Source organism: Diabrotica virgifera, chromosome 5 (genome assembly GCF_917563875.1).
Source record: "Diabrotica virgifera virgifera chromosome 5, PGI_DIABVI_V3a".
In the NCBI taxonomy this organism is placed as follows: Eukaryota; Metazoa; Arthropoda; class Insecta; order Coleoptera; family Chrysomelidae; genus Diabrotica; species Diabrotica virgifera.
In genome coordinates this window covers 12,959,063-12,972,328 of record NC_065447.1, presented here as the reverse complement: position 1 = coordinate 12,972,328, position 13,266 = coordinate 12,959,063, and the positions used below count along the sequence as shown (strand labels likewise).

The window sequence follows — 13,266 nt, the reverse complement described above, 5'->3', positions numbered from 1 at the left end:
CATCGAATAATATATCGCTTGTACTATTCCGGTGACTTTAAAACAGTATTGTACTCTCGGAGATCCGTGGAAAAAATTTACACCCAAAATAACAAAATTCAGTTTGGCAACACTGTGTGAAAGTTGATAGTAACATATCCTTTTTAAGATAAGCACAACTGTAATTTAGTCCAAACATATTAATATATATTTTTTTTGCCAACAAAAATGAGATTTTTCAACCAAATAATGTTTCAAATATGATGTGCAAAATAAATTTTAATTGGGTTCTGCCAATGGGCTTGCTTTTTGTTGTCATTAAAGTAAAAAAAACTAAATTTCACTCATTAAACCATTATTGTCCGGTTATCGTCTTAATTGTTTTAACTGTACTAATATCCGTCGAGTAATTCTGAATGATTAATAGTTGTTAAAACATTTTATCTGCAGCGGCTTCTGGAATATCTTAAAAATATCGAATTTCATTGATAAAATGCACATATCCCACCGATCTTTGCTTAGTTAGACCATACTTCCGGTTGCATTTCTAAAATTGGAAGTCCTAATTTAAATTTTACTTTGATACCATCCTTGGGTTATAAGCTTTCATTCGACACCTCATTTGTCATTCTACCAGGTATAATGACGGATGAGTTGTGTTTACGGACGGACGGACGGAAAGACGGATGAGTATAATTCAACGTTTTCACATTTTTTCAAAATTGGGTGATAGTACGTTCTTTTTTAAAAGTAAAATATTGCAAAATCTCTAAATTTTAAGGAACCGCCTGGATTGACATGAAATTTGGCATACACATAGCTAACAAGTCAGTGATATTGTGCTTCTGCCCTAGGGGTGATTTTCACCCCCTTTTGAGGGTGAAAAATATATGTTCGAAATAAGTCCAGAAATGGATAAAATGACTAATTCTAAGCAACTTTTGTTCTATAAAGTTTTTTCACCAAGTTAATACTTTTCGAGTTATTTGCGAGTGAATATGTTAATTTTTCTACAAAATAACCACGTTTCAGACGGTTTTTCGCAAATAACTCAAAAAGTAAGCATTTGGTCGAAAAAAAGTTTTATAAAAATGTTTTAGTAAAACTATAGTCTATTGGAATCGTATTGGAAATATAGCACGCAAAAAAGTGAAAAACATGGTGTATATATTAGGTCACTATACCTAGTAGAAACAGAGTTATAGCTAATGAAAAATAGGTTCATATTCGTCAAATTCCAAATCGAATATTTTAACGTGCCATAACCAAAAAAGCAAAGCTCTTTTTTGGGGAAAACTAATTTTCACTTTTTTAAAGTGTTTAAAAAAAACTAATTTTTGTTTTTAAAAATAAAATTTTAGCATCCAAAGTAAACAAGTTACGCTCAAAATAAAATTGGTCCCATTTTTTGGTAAGAAATCGGGAAAATCACCCCGTAATTAGCATTTCAAATTAACTTAATTGTTACCACTTCACAAGTTTTTTACTCACATATGTATTGATCATATTTTATATCTATAAGTTTCATCGGTTCAAAGTCCTTATTTTTTAAAGAGCTGTAGTTAAAAGGGCTTGAACGAGTCACTTATCACGAGTGTATGCAAATTTAGAAACACCGAATCTTAACCAATTTTTGTCTTACAGAAAAACAAAAAAATAAAAAATATTCAGAAAAGTAAAACAGACTTTTTTTATTGTATAAGATTTTGGTATCTCTAACAATTTTTAAGTTATTTTGAAAAAAGGAATTTTTTTTTCAAAATCAAAATTTAAAAAAATTTTGTTTTAATACCAAATTTTTCCAAAAATAAGCACTTTGAATCGATAAAACTTACAGATCATATAAACACAACATAAGTAAAGTAACTTGTGAAGTGGTAACGATTAATTTCATTTAAGTTGCTAATTGGCGGGTGATATCTTCCTGATTTTTTTTTGCCAAAACAAAAGGGACCAACATTTTTTTGAGCGTAACTTGCTTACATTTAATGCTACAAATTTTCTTATAAAAACAGAAATAAAGCTTTTTTTAAACACTTTAAAAAAGTTGTAATGTGTTTTCCCCAAGAATGCTTCATTATTTGGATATTTCACATTGAATTATTCTATTTGGAATTTTTCGAATATGAACCTATTTTTCATAAGCTACCTATAACTCTGCTTTTGCTAGGCATACAGACCTAATATATACACCGTTTTTTCACTTTTTTATAGGCTATAGTTTTACTAAAACATTTTTTTAAAACTTTTTTTCGACAAAATGCTTACGCTTTGAGTTATTTGCGAAAAACCGTCTAAAAACGTGGTTATTTTGTTGAAAAATGAACATATTCAGTTACAAATAACTCGAAAAGTATTGATTTGGTGAAAAAACTCTCTAGAACAAAAGTTGCTTAAAATTAGTCATTTTATCCATTTCGAGACTTATCTTGGACATATATTTTTTCACCCCCGAGATGGGGTGAAATTCACCCCCAGGGCAAAAACACACATCGGCACCATATCACTTTTTTCCTTTGACATGTTAGCTATGCGTATGCCAAATTTCATGTCAATCCAAGCGGTTCTTTAAAATTTACAGCAAAACCGTGAAAGAAGAAAGAATATACAGTGTAACCTGCTTAATTCGAACTTCCATAATTCGAAATCTTCTTTAATTCGAATTTTTATTCTGGTCCCTAGCATTTCCTATATAAGTATGTAATGGTAAAAAGTCGTGAATAATTCGAATTATATTTTGGGTAATTCGAACTTTTCTACTATCTTTTCTGAATATCTTAGAACCTTTTGTCATTACTGAGAAGCTAAATTCTAAAAAGCAACTAAAATTTCGGATTTCTTTGGAAAAAAATAAAGTCGGTCTTTTTGATAGCTTGCAAATGTTTTAATTGGTATTTTTGGCCATATTTTGGGGGCCCATTTTTTTATGTTGACAAAACTAGGGCAAGAATAGGAACAAAAACATTTCCAAGTGATAAAAATGATCAACTACTGTTTTTTTTTTGATCAACTACTGATATTTATCATTTGCAGATGTTTTTGTAGGTAATCCTTGTTTTGTAGATTTTTTTTTAATTTGAATTTTTGGATAATTCGAATTTTTTAACGGTCCCTTGAGATTCGAATTATCTAAGTTTCACTGTACTATGAAAACAATAACCTGTAAGTATAACATTTTTACGTGAAATCGATGATTTTTTCACAGATAAACTGGAGTAAATCTACCAATAACAATGTCATAATAAGCTACCATTATCATATTCTAAACATTACACATTTTGCGTATGAACTTACATAATCAAACCTTATTAAAGTAAACAATATATTCCAATCTTATTTCATTCTTCCTGTTACTACTGTTAGGTACAATGAGTAAAATTATTCATGGGGAACCATTTTAAAATTAATAATCATTGCGGACATTGCATATTCATCAATCTCCAAGCACACAGCACACTGAACTTTTCAATGTCATTCGTTAAAAAAATCTGGAGGTGTATTGCATAATTTATTAATAAAAGATCTATTTTTATATAATTAAATCTGCGGTAGAATTTTTTAAGCTGATGGTGTTGTATTGTATAAGGTTCAGCACACAGGCGAGGAGACGGTTGGTTTGGAGTTTGGAGTTAAATTATTAACCATTTTATTACTGTGTATACGAGGCACATACGAGGTGTATACCAATATATAAAACAATTATAAAACGTTAGAAAGGGAAAATAGTCCTGTCGCCAGGGGGGTACAACGGCCTCCTTATTTCAGATGGACTTACCCAAGTTTTTTTTATGTATTTTGACCCATAGAACACGAATTTTTTGGGTAACAGTTGATCCTGATGTCGATAAGATTGTTATAAACAAAGAACTTGAGGAATTACATAACAGCGATTGTTCGCAAAACAAAACATTTTTTTTGTATTTTTTGGGTAATTCTCAGCAAAAAATGGTCTTACAAGTTTTTTCGTAGGATGCATAGTTTTCGAGATAAACGCGGTTGAACTTTCAAAAAATCGAAAAAGTGCAATTTTTGAATCCGAATAACTTTTGACTAAAAAAAAAATAGCAATTCTGCTTACTGCATTTGAAAGTTCAAGTCAAATTATATCGGTTTTGATTATTTGCATTGCTAAAAATTAAGTTTTTATTTGTTAAACAAAGCCCTAAACACATAGTGTTTCCCGTGCCCAATGCATGCGTTTTAATGTAGGTACGTAATCTACGTAGAAATTGTCTGTATGCGCGCCTACTCGTTGGATTTCAAATGAAAAATGCATTGAAAACATCATTCAATCACTATGTGTTTATAGCTTTGTTTAACAATAAAAAAATTAAGATTTAGCAATAAAAATAATCAAAACCCATAGAATTTGACTTGAGCTTTCAAATGCGGTAAGCAGAATTGCTATTTTATTTTTCAATCAAAAGTTATTTGGGTTAAAAAATTGCAATTTTCCGATTTTTTGAAAGTTCAACCGCGTTTATGTCGAAAACTATGCATCCTACGAAGAAACTTGTAAAAACATTTTTTGCTTAGAATGACCCCAAAAATACAAAAAAATGTTTTGTTTTGCGAAAAATCGCTGTTATGTGATTCCTCAAGTTCTTTGTTTATAACAATCTTATCGACACCCGGATCGACTGTTACCCAAAAAATTCGTGTTCTACGGGTCAAAATACATAAAAAAACTTGGGTAAGTCCATCTGAATTAAGGAGGCCGTTGTATCCCCACTGGCGACAGGATTAAAAGGAAATAGGAGTGACTTCATCATCTTCTTTGAGTACCGTGCCCAAATTTTGGGCGTGGTTAGCTTCCATGTCAATTTGTCGATATCGTTCTCGATCTTGCGCGGCATGTGACAATTCATCTGCTGATAAGCCATTAGCCAGTCCATTGACAAAGGTTTCGGAGCCATTAATATTTCTTCCTACCAATTCCGCTTTTTTCGTCGATCTTTCCATTCAATATTAACTGCAGTATCCGGTATCTGCTACCTCTCATTATATGCTCCAGGTATTCAAGTTTTCTTTTTTCTTGTTATCTTCATCAAGTCACCTTCACATTGACCTACTCTGTTTAAGACTTCTCTGTTTGAAATGCGTTGAACCCATGATATTCTGATAACTCTACGATATGACCACATCTTGAACTGTCTTGAAGGCTTCTAATTTGTTCACATCATATTATCCTTCATGGTCCAGGTTTCACATCCATATAGTAAATACGGGATACACATAACATTTTAGGAACTTGATTCTTAGTTGTAAGTTCAGCCGAGAATTGCTCAGAATAGATCTAGTTTCAAAAAGGATTTTAGTGTCTCGTTTATCCAATATCCTAGGTATTTAGTGACTTCATAGCAACAAATAAAAGTGGCGATTCATGAAAATGTACAAGAAGGTCGTGATTGATGATTACAAAGAAAATCACAAGAATTGACATTACAGACATTACAGACAATTTAGAGACTTTACACAATTGTTGGGAGAATTTCATGCTTATGCACGATAATGACAGGCCATATTGCAAGAATTGTGCAATCGTCAGAAAGTTGAAATTCCTGCCATAATTTGGCCTGCGAGAAGTCCCGACCTCAACCCAATAGAACATGTTTGGGATATCGTAAGGAGACGACTATAACAACTACCTAACCCTTCAAACACAATAAATCAACTGTATTTGCAATTGGTTGAAGTTTGATCTTCATTGGTCTTTACCAATTTGATTTGCAATCAAATTGATAAATATTAAATAAGAACAGTAATTCTTAGTATGAGATATGAGAGATCGTTGATAAACAGTAATGAACGACAGAGGAGTTAATATTCGATTTTAATTTAATTTAATCTTCAAAAATATTCCATTTTATCTTTTTTTTATGATGTCAGTTAGTCTTATTTCAATAAATTTCTCTTAAAAAAAACAACTTATTTTATTTTAACCTTAAAAATAAAAGAGGTTGAAAGATTTATCAAGGATAAAATGCGTCTTCTGCCTCTTTTTGCATCATAACCCTGGATGGTTTTTTTGCCTGTTTGGTTATGTCCTTCCATTCTGACCTCTTTTGTGCTCTTTTCCTCCATTGTCTTCAAATCATCTTCCGCGGCAACCAACTATCCGGTCTGGGTCTTCCTTTTCCTCTCCCTACCGGCTTCCATTGTAATATTTTTTTGTTGATTTTGTATCTTCTTGTGTCTGGAGATGTCCTAGCCATGACAGTCTCTGACTTTTAACAAATCTTACAATATCGTTGCCCTTCACTCAATTCATCCATCTTATCCTTTTTGCACTCCGGGACGTATACTTTCTCCCGAATGTCTTGAGTTTTATCTTTTTTGTCATTACCCAAGTCATGAAGTCATACAACCATATAGGTTAATAAGAGTGTAATTAATGTTCTGTAGCCAATCATTTTGGTTCGGCTTTCGTGTCTGCTGTTATGCTCTACGATTTCTTGTACTCGTTTTTACAAAACCTTTTTTTATTCTAGTCGCTTGTATTCTCTTCTCATTATAAATTTCCCTGCTATTTCTGGTGTTTCTTGGAAGTTAATGCTTGCTTTTTTCCCCTACCTACTGCGGTTCTGCATCATCTCGAATTTCTTTAGCTTTTCCTACAGTATCCTCTGCACATTCCATTATTATTGGTTTTAATTGTCATCTTCATTCCTCCTTTACAGTATCTTCCTCCCTGGTTCCGTTAAGTTTTATTTGGAAAGCATTTTGATATTATTTTTTCTTTGTTGGGTTTTAGAATCCCTTGAATGGGAATATTCCATTTTCTAATTCGACTATTTGTTCCTTTTTCCACTGTCGCGATTTTCTGCTGCAATTTTGCCCCGACAAGATAGTGATCTAATAGTGATCTAAGTTAGAGTTTGACCCGAGATTAAAGGCGGGTTGACATTACTAGTGAATAACGAACGTGGCTCATGCTTACGTATTTTGCCCGTGTTATTGTTAGATATTTTATTATCTATTTTCAAACTCGAGCAGTACATTTGTATCTATGCATTGCATAAATACAAATGTACTGCTCGAGTTTGAAAATAGATAACAAAATATCTAATAATAGCACGGGCAAAATACGTAGGCGTGAGCCACGTTCGTTATTCACTAGTAATGTCAAGCCGCCTTTAATCTGACATTAGTTATGTCTATTCTATTGCCCATTATGCCCATCTTTTGAGATGAGGATGTGGTCAATAGGGCTTTTCATTCATAGCCATTTGTTTCGAGCTTCTGTCATAAATATGTCGTATAGTCAGTTTATACACAGATTATACAACATATGACAGAAGCTCGAAACAAATGATAATGGATGAAAAGCCCTATGATTGGTTTCGTTGATTCTTGGTATTTTCCACGTTCCTTTATGGATATCTTTTCTCTGGAGGTTAATACTGACAGCTACATAATTATTTGCTGCTGCGAATTGTGCAATCCATTTTGACTGTTTTCAGTTGGCTCGTTGGCTGCAATTAAAATTTTAAAATTATGCGTCAATTTTTGTACGCAGTGTAATATAATAATAATTCCATTATACAAAATTCCTATGTTTCTTATTCAATATTTTGATATTTCCTAAATTTTGGTTATCGTTTTTATTGTTAATCTCTTGATAATATTAATCCGCTATTAAAAACGTCAATTAAATCTCCACAATCAAAAAAATTTTATCAATCTTTTTTTGTACCTATTTATCTTTTATCTCGTTTTTAATCCCTGCACTGGGTGATAGCATCATCCCTATAAGATAGGCAACCAAAAAAGTATTATAAGGTAAACAACTTTTAACAGGGCAGTGATGTCATCCTATTTTTAGAATTATGATATCAGATTTTACCTCACTTCTCACTCACTTGTTGGTAATTCGCGGACATAGGCGTACCTTGGTACGTTTAATTCAACCATGACCTGCGGTCTAGTCTAGATCAAAGACGCAACCTTAAGCAGTTATCGCCATTTATAGAAAGTGCAACAATACAATGCTTTTACCATCATGTATTTTACATATTTTATAGTTTGAAACTGAATATTTTTTGTCTTATTATAAAAAACAGCAATTTATCGTTAGCCCATAGATGTTCTTTTGTTAATTTCAACTAAATTTTGGCATATACATTTTTACTCTACAGAGTGTTCACCAACAGTCTAACAGGCTGTCTAAGAGACTAATCAATATTCAGTTAAGCGGGGTGCTATTGTTAGAGGCGTGAAATTCCATAAACAAGGGATCTACCTGATTTATGAAATGATCCCTTGTTTATATAATTTCACACCTCGAATAATAGCACTCCGCTCAGCTGAATATTAATTAGTTCCTTAGATAGCTTGTTAGACTATACTCATTTTGATGTTAATCATCTTCTTCTTCTTCCTTCTTGTATGTAGGCTTTAAAGCCTCTTTCTTCTTCAATATTAGCCTCCTATTGTTTCAATATTTCAATATCAATATTGTTTAAATTATTGCACCATCTTTTTCTTGGTCTGCCAATACTTCTTCGTTCATTTGGGGACTTATCTCGTGCTATTTGTACTATCCTATCCTCTGCAATTCTACTAATGTGTTCGTTCAACTCCTGTTTCCGTTTTGTCACCCATCCATTTATGTCTTCTACATTGCATGATCTTATGTTTTCGCTTCTCTCCCTACCCAACAGGCTTTTCCCTGATAATCGTCGAAGTATTTTCATCTCTGTTGTTTCTAGTAGTCGTCTCGTTTTATATGTGTCAGGTCTTGTCTCCGCCGTGTATGTCAATATAGGTCTAATTGCTACTTTATAGATTCTTGCTTTTGTGTCTTGTCTTAGGCGTTTGTTCTTCCAGATTGTGTCATTAAGAGATCCGCCACTTTACTTGCTTTTAAGCTTATATACACGTTAATCATCTAAGTTAAAAATCATTTGATTTAGATGATATTTAGATTTAGGTGTTATTTAGTTCTGACAGATGGGTTAAACCATCTGAACCAGTATGGTTACTAGGTGCTACTGTGGATACAAAGTTGAATTGGTCTTAACACATTGGAGTACTGTGTAAGAAACTCACCAGATTTTTGCCATGGCTGGCTACTTTTATGAGTCCAGATATCCTTAACCCGCCATTACACGCGCTATGAGGGAATCCCTCACCATATTGGTTTATAAGCAATGAAATTGTGTAAACTAATACGATAACCTTAAGCACCCAGGAATGCCTTTAGCATGGTTCATGAGAGGGTATGAAAAAGTTATAGAATATTTCAGGCGGTCAGTGTGCTGTGTGATAGTTGAAAGAAGAGACATCCCTCTTCAAGTGAGGGAATTCCTCACTGCGCGTGCAGTCACGGTGAAATCACGTTTCTGTTATCTCAAAGAAACTTTTAGGTTTTTATTTAATATTTAGGTAGGTTTAATTAAAATATTATTGTTTGGATTAGGTTACGAACAGTGGCACACCGAGGGGGGTGTTTGGGGGTTAAAATCCCACCCAGAGCATATAGAAATATATATAAAAGAAGGTAGGAAAATGTAACTTGTCTTTCACAAATAATACAAAAAACTTTCGGTGCCCAAGCAAACCCCCCTCCCCCCAGAGGAAAATTCTAGGTGCGCCACTGGTTAAGAACCCATTTTTAAATTTACATATTCTAATTGGGAAATAAGCCACAATTTAACTTGAAAAATTGATTTTATTGACGTTTCGAATTCCACCTCGGACGTCGTTATCAAAATACAAAATATTAATAGTTAATTACATAAATGCCACAAAGAAATAGCTTCAGAACAGTTGTTAATTTTAATTTGTATTTTTAGTAAAATGAATTCGCGTAAAGAACGTTAATTTCTTCAGTGGCTTGCTGAAATTGAAAATTAAGAAAACTTGCTTTTGATCTATATTATTTTTACTTTTGTTTTGTTAAATTAATAAAAAAAATTGGTTTACGAGACTTTCTATAATATGTGAGTACAATCCATTTTATATTTATACATGTTGACATTCATTCTTTCTCGAAATAAGTCGAATTTATGTAGGTGAGGGCGACGCTCATACGCGTGCAACCACGTCACAATAGAAGACGCGTGTAACGGCGGGTTAAGGCTATGGGTACATAATTCGCAAATATTTTACGTGTATCCCTACTTTTTCTGTCTTTACACGGCAAATTACGTGTAGTAAAATTCACACTGGTGTGGATATGTAAACATTACTAGAATGTCATTCTACTTGAAAATGTCATAATTAATTTAAAGAGATGGCTTTTGAATGTTCTTGGATAACTGTTATTTTTATAATTGCAAATTATTAATTCAGTTAATAAATGTGATAATTTTTTCACTAACGATGTTTTCAGTGATTGTAATAATTTATTTGTACAACAAAAACTAATAATCAATCGAGAAAAGAGGAAAAGTGTTAAAGTGATTTTTTAATAATATGTTGTTATTTTGGAACGCTTACAATTTTGAACATCTCTAACAACAAAATACTTGGATCACAGGATATATCAATCTGATGTATTCTCTGCTTGGATCTTCCACAAATAATACACAATAAATAACTTTTTATTAAGTTCACGTCTTAAATCAATTATTTATCAAATACACTATATATCAATATTTAATCAATTTCTCAAAATATTCCCGATGCAATGTCAAATATTTAAAATTGTCACTGATTGTCAGTGTCTGACTGACAATATATGCTGACAATATTATATTCGGTTGAGTGCGTTGTAAGACAAAGACAGATTTGGAAAATATTACCACGGCATTGTGTTCATTTTTTTCAAATCCTGAAAACACCAATAAATATTTTTGAAAAATTTAAACGCAGAATGAAAGACTAAATTATTACCGAGGGCCGAAAGTCCCTTAGAATAAATAAAAAGTTTATTTTGAATGAGATATTTGAAATTAAAAATCACACTAAATTTTCTCTTAGTTTTTTCACCCCTGTAACTTATTAAAATAAACATTATAGAAGTTCTCAGGGACTTTCGGCCCTCGCTAATAACGTAATCTTTCATTCTGCGTTTAAATTTTTTAAAAATACTTATTAGTTTTCTCAGGATTTGAAAAAAATGAATCCCCATTTGAATAGCATTGCAGCCGAAAATACGTACCGATCCTCTTAAATCAGTTTATTTTGCAGTGGTCCGTAGTCTTTTACTCTTACGAATATAACAGGCCAAAATATGTCGTTTCCCTATTTATGAGGATGGTGATTACCTCCAATACTCCTAACAAAATTTCTTTATTGGTCTCTATCTTCATCTGTTTTAAGTATCTTTTCATACTGAGACACTGGTGTCTGACACCGGTGTCCGCCACCGTGCAGCAAAGTATTGTTTTAAATGAACGACTACAGACGAGCCACTTTGAGAATCTGGCTGATTTTAGTGGCTCATGCGTTGCTGCAATTGAAAACAGGTCGCGGACACCGGTGTCTTGGTCTGAGAGAGTACTAAGCGTTTCGTAGAACTAGTGGGCCGCTGAATTTTGAATTGGGTCGTACTACATCTCAAAGGCATCGTTCTTTGGAGTTACTGGGCGCCAACAGTCTACGTTTCTGACCCGTATAGAAACATTAAGAATACAAAAGTACATTCACTCAGTCTTTCCAAACTCTAATTAGGCGACTCATCGCATTTTTTACCATAACCATTCGTCTTCGAACTTTGCTTTGCAGTTTTCAGCGTTAGTTATACTAGAACTAGATAGTTGACGCTGGTATTCCTGCAAGTGGTTACTCACCCCAGTAGTATGAGGGAATCAGCTTTATATCTGTCATCATACTCTTGGAAGAAACTCATCCTAACTACCTAAGGAACTAACAACTACCTAAGAAACTCATCTTGAATATTACTACTAGATCACTCAGTAGTACACGGTTTTATAGCGTTATACTACCTACCGTTTCCAGTCCTTTCTCTTGTGGCAGTCTTCATCTCTTAAATTTCTTTCCGACATTGCCTTGGAGATGCCCTTGGAGATGTGGTTGCTGGCCTTCCTCGTTTTCGTTTTTCTTTATATGCTTTTCACTAGTATGGTACGTACCTGTACTAGCTGGTGTCTTTAGATGTCGTCTATGATTATTTTTTCTATTCCCATTTGTTGTCTAATGTCGTCGTTTCTTATGTGTTCTAGTCTAGATCTTCTAATCTGACCTCCTCCAAAAATCACCTGCCTCAGTGGCTAGCAATTTATATTTGTACTTTTTGGTTAATTGCCAGACTTCAGCTCCATAGGTTAACACTGATGTTAATGTGTTGTAAATTCGTTTTTTATGTTTTGTTCTTATATTTTTTCCATAGTACTGAATTCAGGGCTCCGATCACCTGTCTTCTCTTTACTATCCTTTCTTTAATATTTTCTTCGTTTTATCCTGTACTCGTTAGTTTTATTCCCAGATATACATATTCATTCGGGTTCCGAGGCTTTATTCATTTAGCCAAGAAATACAATATGATAATATCAGCAGAAAAAACCAAATGTATGACAACATCTAAATACCTACTACGATGTAAAATAATCAAAATTGATGGGAACATAATAAAGCAGAAAGAAAGGTTTAGATATCTGGGAATAGATATAACCAGTTACGGAGATGTTGAAGAGGAAGTCCGACAACAAAGCTTAAATGCAAGTAAAGTGGCGGATCTCTTAATGACACAATCTGGAAGAACAAACACCTAAGACAAGACACAAAAGCAAGAATCTATAAAGCAGCAATTAAACCTATACAGGGTGTTTCATTGGGAAAGTAACATATGTTAACTGTAGAAAGAGGACACTTAGGCGATCTCAAAAATACCATACTTAATGGATCTTACTCCATTAATAACAAAGATACTGGGTGTTTTAGCTATTTTGCCATTTTATTAATTGGTTCATAACTTTTTAACCAAACTGTATATTTATTTTATATTTGGCACGCAAATATCATTTAAGGTGTACAATAAATTAATTTATTTACAATTGTAAAAAATCCAGATCCAGATTAAAAAATATTGGAAAAATGTTCCGACCCCAAAAAAACACCCTGTACATTAAATTTTTTTAAAATGGATTTTTCAGTTAAAAAGAGGATGAAAAACTAAATTTAGTGGTATAATTTGAATTTTCGGCAAAATGATTTTTCTGGTGAAATTTTGAATTTGAATTCGGAAATTAAGTGAATTGCGAGAGCTCTAAATAGAAAAAAATTGAAATAAAGCTTACAACTTGTCAACCTCACTGTATATTGATTTTATATTTAACACGCGAATATTCTTTTAGGTGTCCAATCAATTAATTTATTTAC

General features: G+C 32.8%; 1 protein-coding gene across 12 annotated transcripts in view; it reads left to right on the top strand.

Annotated features, from left to right (window-relative positions):
* Nucleotides 1–13,266, top strand: part of LOC114330686 (muscle-specific protein 300 kDa) — a 603,413-nt gene that overhangs the window by 365,104 nt on the left and 225,043 nt on the right. The gene's annotated exons all lie outside the window — the stretch shown is intronic.